This window comes from Rana temporaria, chromosome 1, assembly GCF_905171775.1.
Source record: "Rana temporaria chromosome 1, aRanTem1.1, whole genome shotgun sequence".
NCBI classification, from domain to species: domain Eukaryota; kingdom Metazoa; phylum Chordata; class Amphibia; order Anura; family Ranidae; genus Rana; species Rana temporaria.
This window is the reverse complement of record NC_053489.1, coordinates 253,342,164-253,353,239: the sequence shown is the minus strand read 5'-3', so window position 1 is coordinate 253,353,239 and position 11,076 is coordinate 253,342,164. Positions and strand designations below refer to the sequence as shown.

At 47.4% G+C, this 11,076-nt stretch overlaps 1 protein-coding gene across 2 annotated transcripts in view; it reads left to right on the top strand.

Moving 5' to 3' along the window:
* Positions 1-5,662: 5,662 nt before the first annotated feature.
* The window catches only part of SLC7A7 (solute carrier family 7 member 7), a 55,971-nt gene continuing 50,557 nt past the window's right edge, over positions 5,663-11,076 (top strand). For both annotated transcript variants that reach the window (XM_040354053.1, XM_040354062.1), the window contains exon 1: positions 5,663-5,795. The gene's annotated coding sequence lies outside the window, so the exon portion shown is untranslated. The remainder of the gene's footprint in view (positions 5,796-11,076) is intronic.

Here is an 11,076-nt window from a genome sequence, read left to right as displayed (position 1 = left end):
TCAGGAAGAGGAATCGCCAGCCAACAAAGTAATGAGAGAGAAGCTAGCATGGTTCGGTCCGAACCCAACGGCGGATGTGGTGCTGAAAGTGATGGACCTGTTAGTAAACGCAGAGCTACAGGAGGCTAAACAAATAAGAGATGCAGAACTATAGTTAAAACTGGCAGCAGTCCAACAAGCAGCCACACATTCTTCAAACAGTGAGTACAGCACAGCAGACACAAGGAAGATTCCGTTTAGCGCTTTTAAAGCTTTTGATGAAAAGGACTGTGAAATTGATAACTACCTGGCAGATTTTGAGCGACAATGTAACCAGCACCGAATAGCTAGAAGAGAGTGGGTTTCAATATTGTCAGGCAAACTGTCAGGCAAAGCTTCTGATGCTTTCCGGACCGTGCCAGATCAGGATATCCATAGCTACGCCCGGGTTAAAGAAGTGCTCCTGGCTCGTTATGCAGTAACCCCAGAGTCCCACCGACAGAAGTTCAGGGACTAACGCAAAACCACGAAAGACTCTTACGCGGAATGGGCATGCCAGTTATCCCTGTCGGCCTCTAACTGGGTTAACAGCAGCCAGGCCACCACCGCAGAGGACATTTTGCAACTAATGCTCCTGGAGCAATTTTACAATCACATCCAGACGGACGTCAAAGACTGGGTGAGAGATCGCAGGCCCATGACTCTACCAGAGGCCGCGAAGTTGGCGGATGAATATGCGGATACTCGCAAGACAAACCAGGTCACACCACGGGTACAACCTTCACGACCAACGGTGCCCTCACACCCACCAGCCGATAGATACCAACCTCCTAACAGACCGGTGACATCTAGCCCTCGCTATCCACGCCAGGAGGACAACGAACAACGCTGCTTCCGGTGCAAACAGCTGGGTCACTTCAAGCAGAATTGCCCCATGAATAACAACACCAGGTCAAATTGGTCTCAACCTGGGTACCGCCCACCAGCAGCAGCCCATTGTGTAGACTCGGCTTGGGATCTCCAGGAGCTGGGTCAGGAAGAACCATTGGGCACCCCTTACGAAGCCCTCATGGTACAATCTGTTATTACGGACAACAGGGAACACCATTGCCAGCTGGTCATGGGCGACAGCCATGAGCCGGAAGGGGCCCTGGAGGGAGCTGGGCAGAAAGAGGCACCGCCGGCTACCCTCCAAGAAGAAGAGGTCCTGGAAGCCGTATAACAAGCTGACCTGGGAGGAGAAGAAGCGACTGGAGGAGAGGGAGTCACAGCGGGCGTCCCAGATGCGGGCCGAGATGTTCGCCAAGGGCCCACCGGTGGCCCCTTACACCACCACCCAGTTCCTGATGATGAAGGACCACGTGGAGAGCCTGCATGACATGAGCAAGCAGGAGCTGATCCGTGAGTACATGGAGCTGGAGAAGTGCATAAGCCGCATGGAGAACAACCGCCTGAGGTCACAGCAGGCCGACCCCCCCAGGCTCCATGAACAGGAGAGGGAGCTGGAGAAGCTCAAAGAGGAGAACCGGCGGCTGCGGAGGGAGCAGGGGGTGGCTGACCCTATGGGGCACTGATCCAACCCCCCCCGGACTCTGGGCACCAGTGCTACAGCATTTCAACAAATATCAATTTTTCTTTTTATGAATCTCCTGTGATTGTCACTTCAGAGCCATAACCTGCCCCCTCCCATAGCGGGACACCTAGACGGCGGCGCACAGACCCATCCGCCGTCTTCACACTGACTTCTGGTGACTCTGCAGATCGCACAAAGACTTGGGGACTGATCGGCGTGTGATCTGACGACCCGGTGGCATACCTGAGACGGACTAAAAGCTCTGAACCCGTTAACCCTACTGGACCAGGAAAGGTCCAACCGAGTTGCCGGAGCAGGGAGAAAAAGGGGGGCCATTGTGAAGGATATGCTTCAGTGTAATTCTCCCTGCTAGTAATTGTGTGTGTGTTAGAGGTAACAGATGATTTCAGGTTTGACTCATTCCTCTGTTGAAATGTTAATGTCCCTTCCTCAGCCAGCTCCCTATTTGAAAGTGTAATTGATCTATTGTGTGTGTGAAGGAGACCTGTGTTTACTGTTTACTGTGATTAGATAAGGGGCTCATGTTAATTATTCTGATTGCTTCATTGTGGTAATTACCTCTTCTATATGCGGGGCTAAGCTGTCTAGATAACGTATTCTGTTACAACTAGTAATTACCTTCACTGATGTCATTATCTAAAGAAATGTGTCTTCAGAGTCGGCGCCGAAGTGTCTGCCTATAATCTGTATGAGAGCCCCCACTGTGTGTGAAAAGGGGGTGGAGAGTTCATTGTTCTGTGATTGAGGATTTAGCTTGTAAACTGCATATATACCAGCAGCATGCTGCCATTAAAGTGTCTTGTTCCAGCAGTAAGCTCTGACTCATGTGTGGCTTATTGGGCGATTCCAGGAATATTCCTCCTCGTGGAATATTGGGTGACTTTCGTTATGGGAAGAAGGGAATGTTTGACGGGGATATCATTCTAATACCGTCACACTCCCATATACAGGACAAAGCCTGTCCCCCTGTACATAACACAGTGCAGCCCATCACTCTCATATACAGGACAAAGCCTGTCCCCCTGTACATAACACAGTGCAGCCCATCACTCCCATATACAGGACAAAGCCTGTCCCCCTGTACATAACACAGTGCAGCCCATCACTCCCATATACAGGACAAAGCCTGTCCCCCTGTACATAACACAGTGCAGCCCATCACTCTCATATACAGGACCAAGCCTGTCCCCCTGTACATAACACAGTGCAGCATATCACTCCCACATACAGGACAAAGCCTGTCCCCCTGTGCATAACACAGTGCAGCCTATCACTCCCGTATACAGGGCAGCCTGTCCCCCTGCACATAACACAGTGCAGCCCATCACTCCCATATACAGGACAAAGCATGTCCCCCTGTACATAACACAGTGCAGCCCATCACTCTCATATACAGGACAAAGCCTGTCCCCCTGTACATAACACAGTGCAGCCCATCACTCCCATATACAGGGCAAAGCCTGTCCCCCTGTACATAACACAGAGAAGCCCATCACTCTCATATACAGGACAAAGCCTGTCCCCCTGTACATAACACAGTGCAGCCCATCACTCTCATATACAGGACAAAGCCTGTCCCCCTGTACATAACACAGTGCAGCCCATCACTCCCATATACAGGACAAAGCCTGTCCCCCTGTACATAACACAGTGCAGCCCATCACTCTCATATACAGGACAAAGCCTGTCCCCCTGTACATAACACAGTGCAGCCCATCACTCCCATATACAGGACAAAGCCTGTCCCCCTGTACATAACACAGTGCAGCCTATCACTCTCATATACAGGACAAAGCCTGCCCCCCCTGTACATAAAACAGTGCAGCCTATCACTCCCATATACAGGGCAGCCTGTCCCCCTGTACATAAAACAGTGCAGCCTATCACTCCCATATACAGGACAAAGCCTGTCCCCCGGTACATAAAACAGTGCAGCCTATCACTCCCATATACAGGGCAGCCTGTCCCCCTGTACATAAAACAGTGCAGCCTATCACTCCCATATACAGGACAAAGCCTGTCCCCCGGTACATAACACAGTGCAGCCCATCACTCTCATATACAGGGCAGCCTGTCCCCCTGTACATAAAACAGTGCAGCCTATCACTCCCATATACAGGACAAAGCCTGTCCCCCGGTACATAACACAGTGCAGCCTATCACTCCCATATACTGGGCAGCCTGTCCCCCGGTACATAACACAGTGCAGCCTATCACTCTCATATACAGGGCAAAGCCTGTCCCCCTGTACATAACACAGTGCATCCTATCACTCTCATATACAGGACAAAGCCTGTCCCCTGGTACATAACACAGTGCAGCCCATCACTCTCATATACAGGGCAGCCTGTCCCCCGGTACATAACACAGTGCAGCCCATCACTCCCATATACAGGACAAAGCCTGTCCCCCGGTACATAACACAGTGCAGCCTATCACTCTCATATACAGGACAAAGCCTGTCCCCCTGTACATAACACATTGCAGCCTATCACTCTCATATACAGGGCAGCCTGTCCCCCGGTACATAACACAGTGCAGCCCATCACTCCCATATACAGGACAAAGCCTGTCCCCCTGTACATAACACATTGCAGCCCATCACTCTCATATACAGGGCAGCCTGTCCCCCTGTACATAAAACAGTGCAGCCTATCACTCCCATATACAGGACAAAGCCTGTCCCCCGGTACATAACACAGTGCAGCCTATCACTCCCATATACTGGGCAGCCTGTCCCCCGGTACATAACACAGTGCAGCCTATCACTCTCATATACAGGGCAAAGCCTGTCCCCCTGTACATAACACAGTGCATCCTATCACTCTCATATACAGGACAAAGCCTGTCCCCTGGTACATAACACAGTGCAGCCCATCACTCTCATATACAGGGCAGCCTGTCCCCCGGTACATAACACAGTGCAGCCCATCACTCCCATATACAGGACAAAGCCTGTCCCCCGGTACATAACACAGTGCAGCCTATCACTCTCATATACAGGACAAAGCCTGTCCCCCTGTACATAACACATTGCAGCCTATCACTCTCATATACAGGGCAGCCTGTCCCCCGGTACATAACACAGTGCAGCCCATCACTCCCATATACAGGACAAAGCCTGTCCCCCTGTACATAACACATTGCAGCCTATCACTCTCATATACAGGGCAGCCTGTCCCCCGGTACATAACACAGTGCAGCCCATCACTCCCATATACAGGACAAAGCCTGTCCCCCTGTACATAACACATTGCAGCCTATCACTCTCATATACAGGGCAAAGCCTGTCCCCCTGTACATAACACAGTGCAGCCTATCACTCCCATATACAGGACAAAGCCTGTCCCCCTGCACATAACACAGTGCAGCCCATCACTCCCATATACAGGACAAAGCCTGTCCCCCTGTACATAACACAGTGCAGCCCATCACTCCCATATACAGAGCAGCCTGTCCCCCTGTACATAAAACAGTACACCCCATCACTCCCATATACAGAGCAGCCTGCCCCCCTGTACATAAAACAGTACAGCCCATCACTCCCATATACAGAGCAGCCTGCCCCCCCTGTACATAACACAGTGCAGCCCATCACTCCCATATACAGAGCAGCCTGCCCCCCCTGTACATAACACAGTGCAGCCCATCACTCCCATATACAGAGCAGCCTGTCTCTCCTCTACACAGTACACCATGGGGGTATATTTACTAAAACTGGAGAGTGCAAAATCTGGTACAGCTCTGCATAGAAACCAATCGGCTTCTAACTTCAGCTTGTTCAATTAAGCTTTGACAATAAAACCTGGAAGCTGATTGGTTTCTATGTAGAGCTGCACCAGATCTTGCACTTTCCAGTTTTAGTAAATACCCCCCAGCCTGTCACTCCCATACATGGGACACAGCCTGTCCCTCTGTTCCAGTGTCATCATCACTACTCCCAGCTGTGATGATGGGGGTCCTTATCAGGCATGAGCCTGTGTCCATCACCTTTCCTCTGCCTCCCTCCTCCCTCTGCTCCCTCCTGCTTCCCTCCTCCTCCCCCAGCTGATAAGAAATGCTTTCTCTACAACTCTCAGAATTTGCTGAGTGATCTTGTCTTCTTTCGAAATCGCAGAGCTTCTGTACCTTGCACCCTCCCTCCCTGGCACCCAGCTATTATAGGTCTTGTTTTTTCTTGCCTAACCCTCTTCAATCTCAGGGACAGCCGGAGGCAACACAAGTAAGTGTGACCCCCCAATAACTTGTACCCCACTCCAGGACTCTACACTACCTGCTCAGCCCAAGGGATGGGGATGTCATTGTCATACAACACTCAGATGTTTGTTTATTACTGAAACGTGCATAGTGCAGGAGTGATCCAAGGATAAATCCATTGTGCAAACACCAAGTAATACTCATGGACCTAACAAAGAGATTGTAATGGGGGTGTACTATTGTCGGGACTGCTTTATGTCATGTATTAGCCTTTATTGTAGCAACAGTCCATACTTTAAAGAACTTGGACAAGTTGTATACACACTTGTTGGATGTTTGTATACAACAGAATGCTGGCCATATGCAGAGACATTTATTTATTATTTTTGTTATTTATTTTGTATTATATTGCCTGAACAAGCAACCAGCATGTTTTGAAAACTTATGTTACCACTTATTTAGTTTAGCCCAGCTTTGAACTATATCTATCTATCTATCTATCTATCTATCTATCTATCTATCTATCTATCTATCTATCTATCTATATATATATATATATATATACACACACTATATTACCAAAAGTATTGGAACACCTGCCTTTACACGCACGTGAACTTTAACCACTTAAGGACCGAGCCTCTTTCTGAGATTTTTTTGTTTACAAGTTAAAAACATTTTTTGCTAGAAAATTACTTAGAACCCCCAAACACTATACATTTTTTTCTAACAGCCTAAATTCTACAGGTTGCATGTTTTTTTTTTCTAACACCCTAAATTCTACAGGTTGCATGTTTTTTTTTTTTTTTTCTAAAACCCTAAATTCTACAGGTTGCATGTTTTTTTTTTTTTTTTTTCTGAAACCCCAAATTCTACAGGTTGCATGTTTTTTTTTTTTTTTCTAAAACCCTAAATTCTACAGGTTGCATGTTTTGAGTTACAGAGGAGGTCAAGGGCTAGAATCATTGCTCTCGCTCTGCATATATATATATATAATGTTTGGGGGTTCTAAATAATTAAAAAATAATTATGATTTTAACTTGAAACCAACAAGTGTCAGAAAAAGGTTTATAGCTAGATTCAGGGAGATGGCCGCAACTTTGCGGCGGCGTAGCTTAGCGTGTTTAGGCTACGCCGCCGTAAGTTAGCGAGGCAAGTACTTGATTCTCAAAGTACTTGCCTGCTAAGTTACGGCGGCGTAGCCTAAAGCGGGCGGGCGTAAGTGCGCCTAATTCAAATTTGTCTGAGGGGGCGTGTTTTATGATAATGAGGCTTGACCCGACGTGATTGACGTTTTTGTTGAACTGCGCATGCGCCGAGCGCCTACATTTCCCAGTGTGCATTGCGGCTAAGTCCGCCGCACGGGCCTATTGATTTTGACGTGGACGTAAACGACGTAAATCCCTATTCACGGACGACTTACGCAAACAACGTAAAATTTTCGAATTTCGAAGCGGGAATGGCTGCCATACTTTAACATTACTATTCCATCTATTAGATGGAATAACTTTAGGCCTGATAAAGCGTTACGTAAACGGCGTATCTGTACTGCGTCGGCCGGGCGTACGTTCGTGAATAGGCGTAACTAGTGATTTACTTATTCTAAGCCGACCGCAATGGAAGCGCCACCTAGCGGCCAGCCTAAATATTGCACCCTAAGATAGGTTTAAGTGTATCTCTGTTTGAGAATACACCTAAACTTAGGTGGGCGTAGATTCCGAGTTAGGTCGGTGTATCTACTGATACGCCGACCTAACTCTACCTGAATCTAGCTAAGAGTCTTTAAAGGGGAGGTTCACCCTAAAAAACACTTTCTCTAATTACACTGGCCCCCCACATTACAATACGATTATGCCTGTTATGTTTTTTTTGATGCTGTACATACCTTCGTACAGCTATTCACCCGTGGCTTCGGGGTTGCGAGTCCCGCGGGAGTGGGCGTTCCTCACATGCTGGTGATTGACATTTTGACAAAAAAACAGCTCCCCCCCCCGTCGCGTAAGCCGCGTCACGATTGGCGAAAGGAGCCGAACGGAGATGCGCAGGCGCAGTATAGCGCCGACTCGCCGTTCGGCTCCTTTCGCTTATGCGACGGGGGAGCTGTTTTTTTGTCAAAACGTCAATCACCAGCATGTCAGTAACGCCCACTCCCGCGGGACTCGCAACCCCGAAGCCACTTGTGAATAGCTGTACGAAGGTATGTACAGCATCAAAAAAAACATAACAGGCATAATCGTATTGTAATGTGGGGGGCCAGTGTAATTAGAGAAAGTGTTTTTTAGGGTGAACCTCCCCTTTAAGTGGTTAAACTTTTCCTCATTTACAGACCGAAGTTAATTTCTTTGATCTAAAGAACAAAACGTTACAATGTTTATAGTTAGAGGAATGTTGTGAAACTTGGCAGACTGCCTGTTTTTTTTTGTTTTTTTTTTGTCGGCTTGAGCAGAGAATTCTAAGATCGCAAGGGGGAAAGAATTGCGATCTCGATTCTTAACAATTAATCTTGCAGCTCTAATATCTCTCTCTCTCTCTCTCTCTCTCTTTTATTATTTCTTAATGGCACCTTAAACGCGGTGTCATTTTGCCGCGATTGTCGTGCGCCAAAATGCATGAAAATCGTGGTAAATAACACAATGCGAAACGCGCCTGGCTCAGTGCCAACGTTTGGTACCTGAGCTTCTTTGGCACGTTTTTGGAGCGGAGGAAGGCCCATTCAAAATGAATGGTGGTACTCTAAAAAACACACCACAAAGTCACCCCCCAAAAAAAAAAAGCTACACTGCTGCCAAGGTCGCACAGGTGTGAATACGGCCTCAAGTGTGAATAGAGTGAGTGAGTAACTTGAGTGAGTGAGTCTCACTCACTCACTCACTCAAGAGTGAATAGGGGCAAAAATTGCTTGCTAGAGAGTTGTTCTTTGTATGGCCAGTTTTAGATTATCTTGCACACTTAGGGGGTTATTTACAAAAGGCAAGTCCACTTTGCACTACAAGTGCAAACTACAAGTGCAAAGTGCACTTGAACTTGCACTGAAAGTGCACTTGGAAGTGCAGTCGCTGTAGATCTGTGGGGGTCATGCAAGGAATATAAAAAACAGCATTTTAGCTTGCACATGTTTGGATGATAAAATCAGCAGAGCTTCCCCTCATTTCAGATCTACCCCTCAGATTTACAGCGACTGCACTTCCAAGTGCACTTTCAGTGCAATTTCAAGTGCAAAGTGGATTTGCCATTCGTAAATAACCCCCTTAGTGTCGCAGTTCACATTAAAGATGTGTACAGGGCAGACCTGTGACTTTTTTAGACATTCCTCCCCCTTCCCATTAGTGGAAATGTGTGTTCCCTGGTTTTTAAAGGTCTGTTTTTGCTGCTACATCGCAGTGGATGACTTCTATGCTCTATAAAACCGTGTTCACCCTTAAACAATACAAGATTTGGTTATACAAACACTGACACCATAGGGGAAGAGATGAAAAACCTGTGGGACAGGTAAGAGGGACATGGCTCCTGCCTATGGTATATAATGGTAAGGATTAGCAAGGAAAGGGATTCCTTGTGATTTTTCAGGAAAACAATCTGGAATGATAGAAGAGGAATTGTGTTGTGCTTAGTGTTTGTGAATGGTACAGGATGCTGAGCTCCTGGCACTGGGACAAGGTAGGAAGTGTTTGCAGCTCTAGAATCACAGTGTACTTAGCTGTTAGGGCAAAGTCGTATTAGTAGCCAATATACCAGGACAGAAAAACAACTCCAGCGATGCAAGAAAGGGCTGAAAGTTTAGAGTTAAATTTGAAATGCTGTTTATAGCCCTGAGAATGATTATCAGGACATTGCTCTTCAATTCTACTCATTAATGACTAACTTCCTAGAATCCCCTTTGCTTATCATTGACTATAGGTGAAGCTGCTGGTTCAGGCTTCTTTTATCAGACAAGCAGTAAACACATTGCTCTAATGATGTGAAAGTTATATCACTTTATTCCACCAGGTATTATGTGATATTAAAGCGGAGTTCCAGCCTTTTTTTAAGTTTATTAAAAGTCAGCAGCTACAAAAAGTGTAGCTGCTGGCTTTTAATAAACAGACACTTACCTGCTCCACGGCTCCAGCGACGCGCCGGCCGGGGCTCCTTTCCTCGCCCCCCCTCGCCGGCCGGCGTCTTCATTCCTAGTGTGGGCGCGAGCAGCACTGCGCATGCGTGAGCAGCGCAGCGCCGTCCGATTGGACAGGCGCTCGCCTACAGGGAGGGGCTGCAAGAAGGCGATTAAGCTAATCGCCTTTCCAGCCCCTCGGCGGAAGGAGGAAGTGGGACAGGAAGTCCCCTTCTCCTGAAGCCCCCACTTCCCCCCCAAAAAAATTACATGCCAAATGTGGCATGTAAGGGGGGCGAGGAGTGGGTTAAGCGGAAGTTCCATTTTTATATTTAAATCCTCACCTATGCACTGCGAGGGGGCGCAAAGCGGAGGAAACAGACACCGCACCCAGGCAATAGGGGAAATCAGCGCCGGACGCAGTGATTAGGGTGTGCCCAGGCACACCTGGCGCACCCCCTGTGCACACCTATGTGCACAGTGGGTGCACCAGAACCTTCGAACCGACCGACCATTCGCGCAAACATTTAGAACCCCATTGACGTCTATTGGACTCGAACGTTCGAATTCAAAAGTGCTCATTTGAAAGCCTAATATGCAAGTTATTGTCGTAAAACGTCTTTGAGAACCCGGGTCTTGCCCCAGGGAACATGTATCAATGGAAAAAAAAGTTTTAAAAACGGTCGTTTTTTCTGGAGCAGCGATTTTAATGATGCTTAAAGTAAAAAAAAATATATGGAAAATTCCTTTAAATATCGTACCTGCTGGGTGTCTATAGTATGCCTGTGAAGTGCCACATGTTTAGAACTGTCCCTGCACAAAATGAGATTACTATATAAAAAAGTCATTTAAAACTGCTTGCGGCTTTAATGTAATGTCTGGTCCCTGCAATATGGATGAAAATCATTGAGAAAAATAGCACAGACACAGACAGTACACACACCAAGTAGCTTTATGTGCACACTGCAGAGGACACGGGCAGTACACACACCTTGTACCTTTAGGCCTCGTACACACGGCCGAGTTTCTCGGCAAAAACCAGCAAGAAGCTTGCTGGGTTTTTTTTTTTTTGCAGAGTAAACCGGTCGTGTGTACACTTTTCAACGAGGAAACCGCAGAGGATCTCGTCGAGCCAAAAAGAAAGCATGTATTCTTTTTCCTCGACGGCAATGGGAAAATTTGGCTCGACGAGATCCTCGGCAGCTTCACAAGGAAC